Raw genomic sequence first — 20426 nt, 5'->3', positions numbered from 1 at the left:
CAACAATAGCTTACGGGAGCGTATTACATCATGGCAACAGTGCACAACTCTTGGACAAAGTTCAAACGAAAATCTACAAGCGTGTATTTGCGTTACCCAGCAATGCATCACCCGCACAAGTCAGACTTAAATTCGGTTTGCAACCCCAAGTGCTGCTGAAAAAGTACGAGACCATAACATTTTGGTACGACGTCTGGATGAATCAAGAAATTGCACTGTACCATGCCATGTGGGCAACAGTCAGTAAAAGTCCCAACTCGCACTATGCCAAGTATCTTAAATCATCACTAGAATCATCTAACCTGGCTGCACTTTGGAAAATCCAAGCTCCCAGTACTTTCCTTCAAACAGTTGGTAAAGAAGGCTGCCAAATAAGCATTCGTTGCTTGATGATAAAATAACTTTCAGTCACCGGTCTCATGCCTGGATGACAATTCAATCTTATAAAAAACCAGTACTGGCAGCCTACCTAGACTTTGCTTTCTCGCCATTTATCAAACGGAAACACCTCAATTTAAGGCTGGGTAGCTTACCAACAAACGCTGAGTCACCAAAATGGAAGCCCCAAGAATGTGATGGATGTGGTCTATGTGGCGCAGGAAGACAAGACTTTATCCATCTGATCTGTATTTGCCCGGCTCTGATCCAGGAACGTAGGAGTTGGTTAAAAACTAAGTTCAAGGAATATAGAATACGCACCTGCCGGTCCACAATCATCCTAACCCTATGCTCAGTAGATCCGCAACTCATTTACAGGACAGTTAAATTCATTGACAATTTTGAGAAAAAGCAAAGAACATTGGCAAAGTCTTGAACCCGGAACACTTTTACTTCTCTAACTTGAAAGACGTTCTCATTTTATAACTTTTTAATATTTACTCAGCTGTGTAAATTTTCTACGTTTTAGTATATTGTCGTATTTATACTTTGTAATGGTTTTTATTAACTATACAATAAATATTATTATTATTACTGGTCTGGACAGACCATGTCTCCATAAACTTCCACATCCATTTTGAGGAATCTAGGGGACACAAGACAGCAGCACCTAAATTGATAAGATCGTGGAGGAAGGGGTAACGTCACTCTTTCATGCCGAACTTTCCAACCCTACCCTCCATATTGCACTCAGATAATCTTTCACTGGAAGATTTCCAGAGCTTCTTCTGTCAGGCTTTAGATGACTTTGCACCGGCCAACCTTAGCGCCCACAACCTAAGCCGTCCCCCTTTGGTATACGGAGGCCCTCAAAACAGAAAAAGCCCCCTGTACAAAGTGCGAGCGGAAATGGAGAACCACAAAATCCCTTCCTGACAAAAGTGCCTTTAAAGCAGCAATAGGCATCTACAATAGAAACATTAGGGAAACCGGAAGGTCTCACATAGTGGACAGAATTAACAATGCTGGTAACTCGACCAAAGAATTATATAAGATTCTAAAAGAGTTCACCAAAGCCACTGCTTGGGCCTTTCCCATTCCAGCATCCCAGTCTCTGCGATGAACACGCTAATCATTTTGAGGAAAAAATCTCCAAAATCTGCTGTTCTCTTTCAAACGGTCTAACATAGGTAGAATTGCCCTCACTCGCCACTTCAGTTACTAACCACCGGACCCTCTTGGGAAATTTCCATCCCGTTACCTCCTAGCAAGTAATGACCTTGATGAACAAAATTAAATCAGTTTCACCAGAGGATCCTTCTCCTCCCCACATCATGGCGATCCTTGCCCCGGCAGTCTGTGTTCCCACTCTCTCAGCACCAAAATTCTTCCTACAAAATGGAAAGCAGCTCAGAACTATCTTAAAGAAACCTTTCTAACTGTAGGGTGATATTGCTGCTCAGTAAAATAAAGGAGACACTAGTAAACATATTTTCTGGTCCCAGTCAGGTATTCCTGCCTCATACCGTACAACAACACAACAACAGCAGTGATGGCAGTACTAACAAGCATCTGCAATGCAATAGATCTCGCAGTTGGGAGAGTTTGAGCTATTGGCATTGTAAATGGCAATGCCTTTTATTTACGTGTTGGTTTATAAAACCTAAATAAAAGGCATTGTTGTTTACAATGGCAATAGCTTAAACTCTCGCAAATGCGAGACCTATTGCATTGCAAATGCTTGTTAAACTAAATCACCCATGCAACAAACACAGGCCCCGTATCACTGTGTATGTTCTCATAAATGGCACATCTATTAGCCCCCTGCAGAGGCGACTCTGGACTTTCTGGCGAAGTGTGCGTCTCAGCGCTCCCATTACCGCCATTCTACTAATATGGACAGAATAATGCACTCCAGTGGGCGCAGAAAAATGCAAATTTTGTTGGCGCAACCATGCAACTGATGTTCATGTAAAACGCTCTAATTCCTTCGGGTCGAGTTTGTGCTACATAAAACTGCAAAAAAAGCTATAAATAAGTGTCACGATGCTTCGAGAGATTCTTAGTGCATGTTTAATTTTACTGGTGCAGTCTTAATGTACCAAAACGCTGAAAAAAATAGCCCAAATGAGGACACATGTATAAATAATTTACAGACTGTGTAAAAAATGTCCAGAAAACAATATGCAATAACTTTCGTTTCGAAGTTATCCAAGGGGGGCTGCTAAGGATGGACTTGAGTCACAGTCGGGATCCACAAGTCAGCATGAGGCGACACTTAATCACTGATTTAGCAAGTCAAACCAGTCCAAAAGAGCAGGAAATGAATGCAGCTGAAAACAAGGGCATCATGGAGGGGGCAGGGGAGAAGCGCACAGGCAACAACGGGAGTGGAAGGATGGAAAACACAGAGGACAGGAGGTGGCGTGAACAAAGGGATGGGGAAAACAAAACAGGAGCGTGGGGGAACGGATGAAAAGCAGACACCTCTTTTAACAAATTTAGCTTTCACAGATACAAAAAATGACAAGGTCAATTTCTACATAATTAAAATGAAGAAAACCTTTTCGACGATTATCGAAAGAGGGGCTCGGATGCAAACTCAGTTATGCAGCAAAAGAATGCAAACCCAGGATGGATCCATATTCACGGACTGGAACGTCTTTGTTTAGTGGTTATTGCTCGTGGGTGAGCAGCTGCTTAAGCAATAAACGAGCTGTGGGTATGTAAATTCACAGTTGGCGTTTTACATTTCTGCCCATGTGCCATCATCTTTTCTGTATTGCAAAGTGGAGCAATCTCGCCTGTCCTATCCCGTTGCGCAAGTAACAAAACATTGCACACACAGGGCTTTAAGTGGGCTGGGTCGCCCTGGGTTTCAGACCCCGTAGCATTTTAAAACGGACATTGACCTGCCTCTTTCGGGCCCTGTGTTCATGTTTTTACCTCTGCATGTATAAGGCACTGATCTATTTCTGAACAATGGAGGTAACAAACATTGAAGCATTCCATGTCGCCCCTGCTTATATTTCACAGCCTTTACTTAAACTGGCATTCGCTATGAATGTTTGCTTTTCCAGGAAGCTGTGTAAAGTTTGTTTTTTTCTGACTACGCATTACTCTTGTTTGGTGCATAGCTCGAACGGAGTGCCATCCAGGTGTTTACAATAGGGTGCATGTGAGTTTTGGCTGAAGACAGTGCCAGTTTCTCTCAGTGTCTGTTAGGGGCAAAAAGGTGCTCAGAATACGTGCTCGTCCAATCCAGGGCCTCCTTAGAAAGCGCACAGAGCCATGATCCCGTATGCCAGTCGCAGTTGTGATTCAATGCAAATGTGGGAGTACGGTGACACTCTATGGGAATTTTAGTGTACATGTTTAAGCCACGCCCTTAAATATATAGGCCATGCCCGTTTCAAGGACCCTCACTTATTGTTATCTCACTTAAAAACCTGGCAACCCGGATTACCCTTGTTTGCACTAGTGTAACGTGTCTGAGGCGCAGCAGGCTCTTTAAGGAGGACAGGGCAGGAGGAGCGCGGACTCCGGGCAGGAGAGGTGTGGACTCCGGGCAGGAGGCTAGTGTGCACAGAAAGTGGTGACTGCTGCATGAGGATTTCTAGATAAAGTTGGTTGATGTTGTCAATAACTTGTCTGCTGCAGGCTGCTTGGGTGGCCTACAGGTAGTGCACATAGAGGTTGGGTGGGACGAGGATGCCTCCAAATGGTGCTGTCCACAGTTAACTGGGAGGGTAAAGTCAAGAGACCCGCTGAGTACACAGAAAGGCAATACTCGTGTGGCAATTTAAAGAGAGATGCCCACTAATTGGAGGCTAGCATGCAATATAAGACTGGAAAAATGACCGGAGCAGAAGGGGTAGAGGTGATCATGGCTTGTCAATGCCTGTGCCTGAATGATCGAACCAGTAACAAGTCAGAATTGTTCACATGATATGGCAATTTTAGGCAAATAGGACTGTACACACTTAAGATGTATAGCAAATTCAGATTCTCGCATAGCTGACATGCATCCCCTAATTCAGTTTCTATGCACTGCATCTCAACAGTTGTTACTCTGTGAAACATACAGAACAAATTTGGCTAAGCATGTTTAACCACGATTCAAGTACTGCCCCGGAATGACCTTGAAGTACACAGCGTCAAGATTTTTATTAACATGGCGCCCAAAGTAAACAAAACACGGTGCCGAAAGTAAAAAGAGAGCGCTAAAAAAGAGAGCGCAGCAGGCATGAAGAAAGATGAAGTGCGGCAAATAAAGCGGCTGCACATTTTTCTTTCATTAACACAACGCCTAAAGTAAACATAAAAAAACACTTATTAACATGGCTCCCAAGTTACCGTTGTTACTCTGTGGAAAGTATGGAACAAATTTGGCTAAGAATGTACAAGCACTATTCACGTACCGCCCAGGAATAGCCTTGAAATGCACTGCGCCAGCTCTTTATGAACGTGGAGACTACAGTAAACAAAACACAAACACTTATGAGCACAGCACCAACAGTAAAAAAGCATTGGCCGCGCGGCAGTAAAGCCGCTCGGCCGTGAAAGGCGATCTGCAATTACAAGTCGGGTGTGGGGCGGGGGAGAAGGGGAGTGAGCGAGTGGGAGGGAAGTGCTGGCGAAGCGTCGCGCTTCAAGAGCCTGGTGGGGGTGGCGGGGGAGCCAGCGAGTGGGAGGGAGGGAAGGACCATATGGGGATGGGGTGTGAGTGAGGGGGAGCAGAAGCCTTTGATGGTGGTGTGCGAGGCCAAGCGCGCGCTGGAGAAGCGTCACGCTTCAAGAGTTAACATGCATTGTGAGAAATCCGCTGAGAAATCCGCTTGGTCAAGAGAGTTTGTTCCCCTGCTATAGGGCGAGATAATTAATCCCTGCGGGATTTCATAGCTCGACCTAAAAACTACTCGGAGTAGTTCAACTTGGATTCTGTGACACAACCGACTGTTTTAACAACAGTAAACAAAGTTTTTACATTGCGATTTCAGCTGCGATTTGTGGATCTCGCACTCAAAGAAATGTAAAGTTTGGTCCTGAAGAGAACCTTACAATGAAGAGAGTTCAAAAAGCGTCAATCTCGTGTTTATGATTGCCAAAGAAATAATTTTTAAAAAACGTCTGTTTTCTGTGCACTGTTGAAAATAATTTTGTGCTAACTTGGAAATGTTTGTCATCTGATATGGTACACAAAACATGGTGTTGTGTTAAGTTGTATGTTGTTATTTGACTTTCTTCCTTGGCTCCAGAAAGTGCAAAAAGGTAATATATGACCAAGAAAGTGGTGTGTGAGTGGAGTGAGTGTGGTGTGTAATCAATATTGAGTGGTGTATGTTGGATGTATGAATAGTTGGAGAGTGAGAGCAACTAGGTCAGCCCAGATGGCGTCTAGTCACTGTTGTATAGTTTCTTAATAGCTTTGGTTGTGTCTTTATATTGTTGTTCGGATTGAAAAAAAGGGATGTATATATAAAAAAAGGAACAATTTAAATAGAACGAATTTTACTAAAAATAAAACTATTGGTTAGCTCCGGCTGACACTGATAAGTGTTCATGCGCCATGTTGATTTTTTTTAAAATAGCATCAGTATTGGCAATTCTTGTGTTTTTACGGTTAAAGGGCTCAGCCTTACTGACTAGAGCCAAACCCATTGGTGTTCTTCGGTGGCAGTACTAGACACTATCAGACTCTCTCTGGACGTGGGTCTCACAGCCATGCTGGTATAACTCGACCTATCCGCCGCATTCCTCACCATCTCACCCTCCATCTTGATCCACAGACTTGTTGAGATTGGTGTAGGCGGAAAAGCCCTGAGATGGCTTAAAAACGTTTGTAGTGACCACACCCAAACTGTGCATCTAGAGTCCTTCAACTCCCATACTATGGCCCTTGACAAGGGGGTGCTGCTGGGCTCCTCCTTGAGCCCCACTCTTTTTAATATCTACGTGGCCCCCTGGCTCAAGTGGTAAGATCTTGCAGGTTTGAAGTAATCTCTTACATGGATGACATACAATTAATCATCTCCATAGGACCCAATCCTGAATCCACAAAGATCAGATTTAGTAATTGCATGAAGAAAATTGCTCACTGGACGTCATCCAACTGCCTATTTTTGAACAGTGGAAAGACTCATGCTTACTGGTCAGGGGACTGGTGACCCCAGAACTGGGGCCACCTCCCTCCCTAAAGAGGTAGTGAGAAATCTGAGCATCCTGATAGATGACAACCTTTCCTTGAAAGAGCAGGTTAGCTACACCTATGTAAGCACATCTAAGTAGGCACATTTAGGACCATGTGCCTACTTAGAAAGGTTTTCCAATGGCTGACCCTCCGGAACAGAAAATCCCTCACTCAATACTCATTGTAAGTTGCCTAGACTATGGCAACGCTCTTATGGTAGCAGCAAACAAAGCTCTTTTAGATACATTTCAGGTAGTGCAGAACACGGCTGCCAGTCTTGTCTGTAAACTTCCACCCCGCTCCTGCTCCTAGCCTATCCTCAAATCTCACTCAAAGCACTGGTTACCAATAAAAAAGCATTCCCTCTTCAAACTCCTCTGCCTAGTTCATAATTATGTAACTGGAAATGGCCCCATTTACCTACAAAACAAGCGCAGCAATACCTACCAACGCACAACCTTAGGTCCAGTGGGCAATCTCTACTACGCCCTCGCCGCATACATTCAGCCAAATACGTGGGAATCTTATTCTCATATTTTGCTCCCCACCACTGGAACAGACTACCCTTACACATAAAGGAATGCCCTGACTTGAACGTCTTCAAAAATCTTCTTAAAACCTGCCTCTTATGATTCTCTCTTCAAGTCCTCATTCCTGTTTATGCGCCATAGTGCAGAGAGACCCTTTCAGGGGTGATTTGTTATAAATATAAAGACCATAACATATTTTAAAATTCAGGCACTCAAATTAGTTGTATCTCTCCCAGGATTGTATCACCATGGTCACACAGATTTGTCCCTGGACAAGAGGAAATTCCAGCTCACATCAATGGTGCTATTGCATTAACTGACAATTCTATAGAATACATTGACTGCTTGGCAATGATTCTACTTGATGCTGAAAGAACTTTAAATAGGGTTAACTGGAGATATTATTATTAGGAGGAAGAGGTTAAGGCAAGTTTTTTTTAACTCCGTACAAGACCTTTATGGGCAACATAAGGCAAATATTATAATTACCACTGTAACTTCAGATTACATCAAATTAGAGGGACCCAACAGGGCTGTCATGGTCTACCACTCTTGTTTGTTCTCTCTCCAGATATAGTCCTTCCTTAAAAAAAACTCTTAAATACAAAAAGGATTAAACGTAATAATAGTTACTTGATGAAGGTTCATGCATATGCTGACGATATCACTGTTTTTACTCATATTGCCGATTTATTGTTACTGGAATATCAATTTGGACTATGTTCTGGATATCATTTAAATGAGCACAAAACCCAGATTATAGAGCATAGGTATTCCAATACTCCAGACTGTCTCAAAATTGATGCAGCTGCGTATCTCAGGGTTGTCTTGTCTTTGCATGTTCGGGAACTTTTATTGTTAAATTATGATTCATTAATCAGTATGTTCAAAATAACCCAAAAAACTGAGATTGTCTCCATGTCAGTCCTATCGTTGTTATATTGTAAAGATGCACATTTTCTAAATTCTTATATTTCTTTAGAGCAGTTCCACTATCTGCCAAATATATGGTTCATCAAAATACATTTAGTCATAAGTAGCTTTGTTTGAGGTTACAATCAAGAAGGGCCCTAAGATTTCTTGAAAGTCCTCTCATTAGAGGTGGTTAAGAGCCCTCTAATTTAAAATTCTACTATTTTTCAGCTTGATTATGCATTTTGGTTATCTCATTAACAGACATTTAAGTACACTTTGAAGCATAGCAAGCCTCCCACCTATTAAGGAATTGCGCTTAGGAATTGATGCAGGTTTTTTGAGATTTACAAAGCCCTACCTCTTATAAGAAGGTTTGGCTTAAGACACTCTTAATTTAATACTTATACCCTATTTTGGTCTCTGGCCTCCTTTTTTCAGTATTTCTCCTGATGCCCACTGTAGGTCATGGGAACATTCTGGTCTCAGACAACTCGGTCGTCTCGATTTTAATGTGTATGCCTATCTATGAAAAAAAATAATACCAAGTAGTTACATATTAGGGATTTCCTCCAAAAGACGCACAAGGTTAAAATGTATGCCTCGAACAACTCTTGCATAGATTTATTTGTTTCTAAAATAAGTCAAAAGATGCAAGGATGTTACTTAATTTTCATGTAACAATCTGAGGATGATTTAGAGGTACAACCTACCTATTCGCATGGCAAGCTTAATCCTCAAATAAATATTTCTATTCTTAGGCAGTCTATCAGCTATGGAATCGATGTTCCTTTGTTTGTGGGGCTGAAAATGTATCAGTGCATATTGCTTGCATTACATACCAGAAAGATTGTATAAATGGGACGCCAGTAGTTCAGCTTGTCCTCATTATATACAGAAAGGAGCAGATTTTAAACATATGTTTGCTTTATGCGCAAGTTCATGTCAATCGTGGAAGCAGATTTTCTGTAAATTGTCCATAACTGTTTATACATCCAGTATTCCAGCCAACTTACAATGGTAGGATATGATGACAAGCAAAATATTTCTCTTAGTCTGCTTAAATCAATTTTTGTCGCCATAATTATAGCTAGGCTCTGTATTGCTGCAGTATGGCTACAGCCTGGTCTCCCATCTGTTCGGCAATTCTGGTCATGGTATATGGTCTGTTTCTATATTGGGTCCTTCCTGTATAGTTATAAAGGTATTCTAGGTTGAAAAAGAGATCGAGAAATTTGGGGACTGCTCGAGAACTGTTTTTAAATGAGTTAATTCTTAATTGGTATAATGTCTTGTATCACCAAGATTTTCCAGAATTGTTTTAAAAACCTGATAATCACAGTTATTGCAATATTTAATTAGCCCTGATCTTTTTTTAACTTATTAAGCAAAGTTTTCTGTCAATGCTTATTTTTGTTTTCTTTTCTACATTGAAAAGAGGACAAAGCAAAAAAAAGGAAAGGGGATAGGGTAACTGGGCAAATGGCTCCCTTAACTTCGCATAAATTACGATGCCAGGAGTACTACTTTTTATGTGTCATTTTTGTCAGACTCGGCATACTTAAGAAATTGTTTTCAAAGGCAAAGAATAGGTGTCTGAGCCTAGAACTTTCATATTGAATTGACCTTGAGGCTCAGCCCTACTAAGGTAAAGATCACATCTATTTGCTTAACTTGAGAACATTTGCTCTCTTTTGCTACTTTACTTCCTGGCCAGGAACACAACTAGCATTTTTAAATATGAGACCTCAGATGGCAACTTGGAAAAAGCCAGTGGTCACATCTGTACACACAGTAAAATAGTGCCTGGAATTAAACTGTATTTATTGAAGAGGTATTCGAGTTGCAGATAATGGCAAAGGTTTACAGAATCAGTGGTTTGTACAGTTGCTAGAAAAAATCTCTTGAACAGTAATGGGTCTCAAATAACTCAACTTTTCAGGCTACAATGCTCAAATAAACTTAAAAGATTCTGTGCATGGCCATGCGTACAGCAGATTCAGGAGAATGAACAGAATTGTGTACTAGAAAACAAAATCATTGCCTTTCCATTTGCTTCTTTGGACTGCTACATATCATTTTGAGGATGGCTGGAAACCAATGGCACTAAACTCTTACTTTAGCTGCAGGAAAACATCATTAAAATTGATGTACTATATTGTGAACAAAGAAAAAGTACACTTCCCTCGTGACACAATGACCTCCTCGCTCTGAAGTCCTAGAAAATCCCATTCAAATGCTGTAGTTTTATCTTGTCCTAGGCTCAAGAAATTAGGTAAAATTGCTCAATAGAACAACAATGTTCCATCCATGGCTGAAAATACACACCGGAACATGTCGGCAAATTGGTAGCCACTTCAAGTCCACTATAGCAAAGACTCCTAATTCAGAACTGTTTTTTGCAGAAGAATAGTGATTATACTTTCACCATAAATATTTCAACATCAATGGACATGTCATGAATGGTCTGCTTTGCATAATCATACAAGATACGGGCATGACTGTTTGCACGAAGAAAATCTTCATTGGTTTCTTTCTGTAAGTGAAAATAAGAATGGTGTTGTCCACAACTCACATATACTTTGTTACCACAGTACAGGATATGTTCTTAAATTTCAAACCATGTTCAAATACTTGTTTTCAGACTGTTCTGTAATTGTAGAAGTAGTCTTGGCAGAATCATAACAGAGCTCTATCAAAGCGCAGGTCACACCAGAAGGGAAACTGAAATATCTCAAGAGTGGGTATAATTTAGGCTTCCCCTTGGAAACATCTCTACTAACTGAGAAATATTAATACTATAGCTGTTTATCTGCTTGACTGCGAAGAGGTATAAGCACATTTTAGGTGCTACACAGTGCCTTCATATAGCCAGAGGGCTTTCATTGCAAATTATATATGACATGTTTAATGACTTTGAAAGCGTGATGTCTAACGCCATTTTGCATCTGAAGTTGTGACCTTAGTTAAAAAAAAATGCATTCAAGTTAAAATATTAGCAATGAAAGTCTCCTATTATCATGAAAATAATTAACAAAATAGAACTATGAAAATTAAATGTGTATGAGTGAATATTTGCAGGGTTTACACAATTGCAACCAAAATAATGAATGCAGAATTAATTACTAATTAAGGACAGGCCCGGACTGGCCGTAGCGGGCACCGGACAATCCCCCGGTGCGCCTCACGGGTGGGGGCCGATTTTGTTACAGGGTACAGGGCCGTTTTGCAGCAAAATCGGCCCTGTAACAAAATCGGCCGAAAACCGGCCCGGCAAAGAACTCGGCGACCCCCCCAGGCCGAGCACTCTGCCAGGGCCGGATTTGGTTCCCAGTCCGGTCCTGATTAAGGAGCAGGTCCTTGTGCCAGCTCCCCCTGCGACGGTCCTCCTGTCCAGCTTGCCCTCAGTCCGCTACCCTCTGCTGCCTTCGGTTTGGTGCTTCCTCTGCTTGTGTCTCCGCCTCTTCTTGGCTCTCTCCTGCCCTCTATTGTGCCTCTTTCTGCTTGTTCTGTCCACTATTTTGCCTCTTTCTGCTCGTTTTGGACCTTTATTTTGCCTCTTTCTGCTAGTTTCTGACCTTTATTAGGCCTCTTTCTGCTCATTTCTGACCTTTATTTTGCCTCTTCTGCTTGTTTCTGCCCTGGCCTTTTGGTCTTTCCAGCACACCCCGCTCACTGCCTCAGTTGCCTGGCTCCCTGACAAGGTGTCTGTCCCTCTCCCCTGCAGCTGCCAGTTCAAACCCGCTGCCTATCCCAGCATAGCTCGCTGCCCCATAGGTATCCTTCTATTTATTAACAATTACATTGTTAGTGGGTTTTGTTCTTTCTGCTTACTTGTGCTATTGGGTTCATTTTAATTTGTGTTCCCTTAGTTTATTTTGTGTTTACTAGTTTTAATTCAAGCCCTTTTTTCTGCCTCTTGTCCCCCTGTAGCCCCACACCGCTCCCTCCCACCGTTCTACCCAGGTTCCTTGCCCTCCTGCCTTCCACCCAACCCCTCCCACATCTCAGGACTACTTATGCAGGCCGCAGTGCAGCTTTGTTGCAGGCACTCCAAATGCAAGCCTGTCGGTGTCCTTCCATGCATGGACCACGTCCAGCGCCGGGACCCTGGCTGCCCAGACTCCCAGAGGTACTCCGCCGCAGATTTCCAGGCCCTGGACCCTGAATGCAATAACAACTGCTGCCTTGAATCGCCTCACTCCAGAGCAGGCCCCTTCTCCTGAGTCCACTACAGGTTCACCGCTACCCTAGGACCAATAAACAACACAGCAACTAGCACCACGCCATGCCCACTGGCCACAACCCTCCCGGAACAACTCAGCTGCATCCTGATGAATGCCAGGTCACTCTGCAAACATGCCATTGAAGTCTGGAACACCATCCCCACCCTTGTCACCGATGTGACCTTCATCACGCAGACTCATCTCCACATCAGCCCCAGACATCGCCACGGCAACATCCGGGAGCGATAAGATGAAACACCACGACTGCACCAACAGACACGGAGGCAGCATTGCCTTCTTACACAAGGAATCAATCTCCTGCACCTTCACAGGTAACAAGACTACATGGCATGGAACACATGAACTTCCAGCTCCGTAATAACAGCAAAACCACCATCAAAAGCACCCTCGCATATAGACCGCCAGGACCACGAACCGGCCTCAGTCACGCCATCACTGAATTTCTCACCCCGCTTGCCGTCGAATCCAAACACTATGTCTTCCTTGGAGACCTCAACTTCCACCTTGACGACTCCACTGACACCAAATCTACCGACCTCATAGAAAGACTGGACAACATCGGCCTCAAGCAGGTGGTCACTGACACCACGCACAAAGCAGGACACATGCTGGACATGATTTGTTCGTCAGACAACAGGATCAGATACGCCACACTTCGAAACTCAGTAGGTCGCACCACTTCTTCGTATACTTCACCCTCTCCGGATCTCTCAGCACCACCCCCAATTGCCACAGCACCCCCTACCACTGCTAGACCAAGGTTACCCAGCAAAAATGGACCAATGTCCTCAGCATCACACAGCCCAATATCACCACTAACCTGGACCAGGCCGTATAGGTCTTCAACGCCTGGATCACCAGTGACGCCAACAGAGTCGATTCCACCAAACCAGACCAACTAAACGAGCCAGCTGGTACACCCCAGAACTCAATATATCGAAGCGCAAGTGCAAACAATTGGAAAGAAAATGATGCGCCAGCAGAAACCACAATGACCAAGCCTCCTACAAATCAGCCATCAACTACTACTACCGCCAGCTCAAAGCCACAAAAAAGGAGGCCCAGACCCACCGGATCAAAACCAGTGCCAACCAAACCAAGGAATTCTTTACCATCATCAGAGAGTTCACCTGCCCGTCAGCCACCAAATACTCAATCTCCTCCTCACAAGTACTCTGCGATGCCCTCGCCGACCACTTCCACAACAAGATAGCAACCGTCTATAGAAACTTTGATCCCCCAAAGTTTCTCCACTTTTCAACCTCGTAAGAGACGCGATCAGGCACTAGTTCACCACTATCCTCAACGCCTCTATAAGCATAACCACCTTTCCGGATGCATGCAAAACATGCAGAGGTCCAGAACTACCATCCCATCTCCCTGCTCCCATTTCCTGCCAAAGTCCTGGAGAAGGACATCCACCTCTAACTCACCGAAAACCTGGAGAAAAACAACCTACTAGACACTTCCCAATCAGGCTTCAGAACTGACCACTGCACGAGACAGCCCTGTTTGCCGCAACAGATGACATCTACACTCTTCTTGACAGAGGAGAATCAGCCGCCCTTATCCTCTTGGACCTTTCCGCAGCCTTAGACACAGTCTCCCACCACACACTCATCAATCAACTACACCAGATAGGAATCACAGATGATGCACTCAGATGGAGGGCATCCATTCTCATGGGACGCACCCAGTAAGTCCGCCTCCCCACTTCACCTCTCAACCCAAGCTCACCATCTGGGGCATACCCCAAGAATCATCCAACTGTCCAACCATCTTCAACATCTACATGACACCACTTGCAGACATCACTAGATCATACAACATCAACATCATCTCCTATGCCGATGATACCCAGCTTGTCCTCCTGCTCTCAGTGGACCTCACATCGACGAAGACCAACTTCCTCAACTGTATAAAGAGCATCACCGCCTGGATGAAGGACAGCTGCTTGAAGCTTAACAGGGACAAAACTGAAGTTCTGATCTTCAGCAGACACACCACGCTCTGGAATGACTCCTGGTGGCTGGCAGAGCTCAGACCCGCCGCCACACCGAAAGACCACGCCTGCAACCTTGCCATCATCTTCGACAGCGAACTCTCCATGAAATGCCAGTTCCCTTAACCCTCTCAGTCTTGGGCCTTTCACTGTACCCTTGTTAGCACCCGAAGGAGACCAGAGGACTGGGGAAGGGAGTAGAAAAGAAAAGAAAAGAAAAAGAATGGAGTAGAGCGGGCTTATTGCCAAACCGGTCCTGGTCCTGGACCCAGGGAATGGCCAGGTTAGGCCTGTTGAGCTGCTTTTGGCACTTGCTTTTAGTATTTGGCTGCAGCCACAGCAGCAACTGCCACGATTTTAGTCTTTTAACCCTACGTTTTTCTTTTGGATGATTACACTGCTGCAGATCCCGCCAATACTACGACAAGGGTATAGGGCAATAGAATGACTGCACTACAACCACTCTCTTCCGGTCAGGTTATGTTTGTGGGTGCCAGAAACCTGAAGCCATATACCCCTAGGCTTCCAAAATCAATGCCCTAAGGCACTTTTTACAATACACCACAATGGTTCAGCACACCATGCAAAATACAGTAACAGTTTCGATCAATGATATCAGTAGGCCATAAAGTTTTCTTTTTTTCTTTGCTTTTATTCCAAAAAGATCTTCACATACAAGTAGCCAACGCGTTTCGTCCGAAGGACTTCTTCAGGGCTGGTTTTAAAATACATTAGTCTATTCTTCTCAGATGGATTATGATAGGATGGAAACGTGATGGAATCGCATTATTATTTATATCCAATTCCGGTGATATATGTAGTCACCATCGGTAGTTGCGGCGTCTGCGTCTACGGTCCCTGCCTCGAGTTGAAGGTACCTTCAACTCGAGGCAGGGACCGTAGACGCAGACGCCGCAACTACCGATGGTGACTACATATATACCGGATGGTGATATATGTAGTCACCATCGGTAGTTGCGGCGTCTGCGTCTACGGTCCCTGCCTCAAGTTGAAGGTACCTTCAACTCGAGGCAGGGACCGTAGACGCAGACGCCGCAACTACAGATGGTGACAACGTATATCACCGGAATTGGATATAAATAATAATGCGATTCCATCACGTTTCCATCCTATCATAATCCATCTGAGAAGAATAGACTAATGTATTTTAAAACCAGCCCTGAAGAAGTCCTTCGGACGAAACGCGTTGGCTACTTGTATGTGAAGATCTTTTTGGAATAAAAGCAAAGAAAAAAAGAAAACTTTATGGCCTACTGATATCATTGATCGAAACTGTTACTGTATTTTGCATGGTGTGCTGAACCATTGTGGTGTACTGCTGCAGATCCCGCCTAGCGCCACGCAGCAATTTCTTACCTTTTTTCTTGTATGCCTCCGTTTTTTTAGGTCTACTTATAAACACAGCAGGAGCATTGCTGTGGTGTGGCGTGCTTTCCTGTTGCTCCTGATGGCTTTGTCCCAGCATGGAAAAGGCCAGTGGTCTACCATCTCTGTGACCTTATGTAAGGCCCTGAAAACACTGCGACCACTAGTGCCCCCAGCCAAACCATTGTCTCCTCTAGAGACATGGCGCATTGCTAAGTGAGCTATTAAAAGGGGGTCAACTTATTGTTTGCTACCCAACGCAAACTTCTACTCCCAGGAGGTAAAGTATTATACCATGAGGTCAGGCCGTCTAAGAGGCTCGTTACAGCCATTGTCACAGTCACAAAAAAGGCAGAAAACTGTTAAGAAAACCCAAGCTCAAGCCCAAAAGGATTCATTACTTGGTAACTTGAGGAAACGCTAGCCCACATTGAGGCAACATCAAGTATGGAACATGGGAAAATGGTCCCTGATCAAGCTTCTGAGACGATTACCAACATTGTGGCACTGCTCTCCCAGTCCCGTAGTATGGACTACTTTAAACGACCAGAAAAGTTCAATGTGCGGTTGGGATGTCTTTATCCATACCTGTCAAGGAACTTTATGCTCACCACCAATAGTTTGGGCTGCATGAGATGGTGTGTTATTTCGGGGAGATGAGGAGAGAGATTTTTGCAGTAGTCTGCCGATAATACTATCTCATGTTTAGCTAATGCTGTAGAAGATGTTCCATCTAAAAGAGGGTAACCTCAGGTAACAGTGGTTAAAGCCCAGGTTCATTTTCAGACAGTCCCTGAAGTTTGTCAATTAAACAAGTCAACAGTTCAAATTATGCTGATCCATCCCCTACTGGCGGAAGGTAAAGCTCAGGCTGTAACTGATTGTTATAGGGATCCAAGTCAATGTGATGTCTCTGTCATTTGTTTAGAAGATATTCAATGTAATCATAGTTTTTCCAGATCTCCTATATCTAAGAACGTGAAAGTCTGCGAGTATCTAGGAGAGCCCATAAATCAGTCACTAAGCAAAAAAACTGGTACTAACCCATTTTGTCCCGAAATACATGATTGTGATCAATATTCTGACTCACAACCAACTTTAATTCCTCAAAAATTTAAACTTAGAAGCCCTGACCAGGGGCTTAAGAAGACCGATCAAATAGATAACTCTTTGAATTCTGCAGATATTTCACTTTTGGATAAATATAATGTACTCACTATAGTGGAAGAGTGTCCCCCCCAAACATCAAAGTTCAGCAAATAACTGAGTATGGCGAAATTTGCTGGTCACAATCGATGCAATAACAACAGCGTTAACTTTCATTCTAACAAGCTCGATATACAGGTGGATCTATTGAATACCGTAGCAGTATATGTGGCGGGGATAGATACAAAGTTAAACAACCTAACTAACCTGGTGGTAAAAGCCCAGTTTGATGTTAATAACCAAGTAATCAAATTTACGCGTTAACATATTTTAGATAATGTGTCGGAACTCCGGATTATAGTAGGGTCTCTTATTGAAGAAGTTAAGAACCTTGCTGTGCAACCAAATTCAGAATTACCTTTAACTCCCCATATCAGTTTAGGGTTAGTGGTAACTAGTCTGAGTACAAAGCTCCAACACATTCGGCATGATGTTCCCGCTCATATAACTAGGGTTTTAGCCGGGGAAGCTAGAAAGTCAGAAGCTGGTTTGGGCCTAGACTGCAACAGATTAAAGTCCTAATATATCAGCAAATGCTAATATAGAGAGAAGTCAAGTCTTAAATTCCACAGACCTAGGTGATAGCACTAGTGGGGATCCCCTGTTAACAAAAAGAGCTAGGAAAAGACTGCAGAAGGCCCGGACAAAGCTAAGAAAACTATAGACCAAACCCAGGGATTGCTATTCAATCTTTAAATCGGCCAGTCAGAAATTACAAAGGCAGGACTATTCCCTCAAGGATGCAGAATCTTCCTCTGATTCCACTTAGTTAAATCATTTGAACTCCCTACTGAAGAGACAGGTACAGAGCCTTCCTAGGGGCAGTACAAAAGAGTCGGCAACCATTACTGACGTTGTGGGCATTAATAATGGGACTGTGTCTATGCAAAATGATAGAGGTACTGAGAATTGGCCAGAGAGCAAGCAGAGTCACGGAAACATTAATAGAGAAATAGACTGAACCATTTGTAATAATGAGGCTATGTCCTTGTTGCAAGGTCGCGCAACTCAGAGCATGCATAGGGCCTGTCTGGCTAATGGGAACAGGTCTGGTGTCACCCAGAGACCACCATCTTCTGGAGGATATCAAACTAACTATCTAACCAACGGTAGTGAAACAGGCCCAGCAATACCTACAAGGACATGCTGGTAAATCAACATCCTAATATCCCAAAATTGGTTTTCCACCCCTTATAGGAATCTAGGGGCATAGATGATAGTTTGAACCAGAGCATAATCCTAAACATTATTTCAACACGATTCTGATCTATCATTTATTAAATCTACTGATATCCTGTCCGTCCAGTTTAAACAAATACATTTTAAATCATCTTGTGAGTCCACTATAAAAACTTGGACTACCAATGAAATTGCAAATACAATTCTAGATTCAAGCGTGTATTTCATGGAATGGGGCATCGAGGTTAAGAAATGTACCCCTTTAAAATATCCTTCTATTTCAGAGGCACTAGTTCCAAGAGCAGGAAAAGAAAAAAACAAGTTTGATAGCGAAAAGACAATCCCATTACTCAGAGGTGCGAATGGGCCATTGAATAAATCAGTTTGCAATGCAGTTTTGCTAGTTTCTAACACATTAAAAGGGGTGTACACCAGTGAATTGCTAACCAAAAATAAAACAGCCACGCTTGCAAATGTGTCTTTAGGAGATGAGGACTGAACTGTGCCTCCTGCAAGTGGACATGATATACAACTGAGAATATGTTCTTGGAATGTGCATGGGTTAGCCCATTTGCTGGTTGACTCTGATACACTATTTTGAAATTTTAATGTTCCAAGAAACATGGCGAGAGCAAGTAATTCCATTGCTTGGGTTTAATGAATTTAATCTCCCAGTCATTCACACTAATAAAGTAGGCCGAGCAAAGGGCGGTCTCTCATGTTATACTGCCACTGGATTAAGTCTAACAGTAGAAGCAATTGATTTGCAGCTGCAATGGTCACAATGTGTTCTATTGCAGTCAAACTATTATATGATGATAATATTTAATGTCTATTTAGGTGCAAGGAAAAATAAGCTCATTTGCAATTCGGTATCCAAATGCCGGTTTGATTATCTCTTGCAACTTTAACTTACATCTGGCCGCTTTTAACTCTTTAGGTAGGACAAGGAATGGTATTGCAAAGATGTTTTGTGACAATATACACCATCTTGGCCTAACTTTGGTAAAGGAAAAATCCTTGTGCAAATCAAGGCTAGTTCCATCTTTTAAACAGTCCAAGCACGGTTCAATAATCGATTACCCCTTTATCTCAGATAAACTGGGCTCAAACATTGTTGAATATAAGGTGACTCCTCAACTTGAACGTGACCATAAACCCTCAGATATTAACGTTACAACTGCCAATAAATTGTAACCCCAAATCTAATGAGCTTCTAACTTGAAAAGGCTGGTATGGCATTCGGAGAAAACAGTTGGAATAATAAAGTTTGCTGAAGCCTTAATAACGGATAGTGATCAGGGCCAGGTGGGGGTAGGTTCAATGCTGGATAAGTGAAATTATATCACTAAATCGAAGAAAAACAAATCCATCACTAACCTCCCCTAATAAATGGTATTTATTTCAGTTACTTAAATTAAAACTATCCCACTATAGAGCTGTACTGGGAGATTTTACCCATAGAAACAGGCAATCTTTCTATGCTCTTAAGGTTATAATGATGTCACTAAGACGGTCATATAGACAAGAAGTGTGGTTGGCCAAATCCCGTTATCAAACAGGGCTATGGCATAGATTATTACATGCCTCTAAACTTAATACTGTAAACACGTTTTGGGAGATCATTAACAATCTCAAAAAGGGAGGCAATTGGGCCTATAGCATTGACATTATGAAGGATGATTGGGTAAGGTGTATTACCAACTTGTATGGTGTGTGCAATCCAGATGCAAATAGGCCAGATTTGTGCGACCATTGTGCAAACATCAGTAAGTCAGATATAGAGAAAGTGAGCAGCTCTAATGCGACGAATGACTTGGATTCTATAAACAGTACTTTGAAGTTCAGTAAGTCATACATAGAGCAAGTGAGCGTCCCTAATCCGGAGAATGACTTGGATTTTATAAGCAGTACTGAAACAGCCACCCTCTTGCGCCGCTTTTGATCAAATGGGGCTCCTGGCCCAAATGGGCTTCCCAACGCCATATTCTGTGCCAATATTTACATGTGGGCCGAAGTTTTGACTCCTGTGTTGGTATTGGCATTGAATATTGCCTGTGTCCTTGCAAGGTAGCATTGTGTAGCCAATTTTCAAAACTGGCCCAGTTAATAACCCTGCCAATTATCAGCTAATTGCCCTAACTGACTTACGCGCTAAGGTCTTTGCCTTCCGTCTATTGATCGATTTGGAAAACTGGGCATCGATGCAGGGGATAATCCCAATTAACCAAACAGGCTTTCGTAAGGGCTAATCTACCATTACCAATTTGCTGGCCCTCATTTTACTAGCTGAAAGGGCCGTTTCAAGAAAGCAAAATCTATATATTTGCTTTATAGATTTAAAAGCTGCCTTCGATTCAGTTCTTCAAGTTCTACTATGGAAAAAACTTGTAGGA

This window comes from Lissotriton helveticus, chromosome 4_1, assembly GCF_964261635.1.
Source record: "Lissotriton helveticus chromosome 4_1, aLisHel1.1, whole genome shotgun sequence".
Lineage (NCBI taxonomy): Eukaryota > Metazoa > Chordata > Amphibia > Caudata > Salamandridae > Lissotriton > Lissotriton helveticus.
This window is presented reverse-complemented; position numbering follows the sequence as displayed.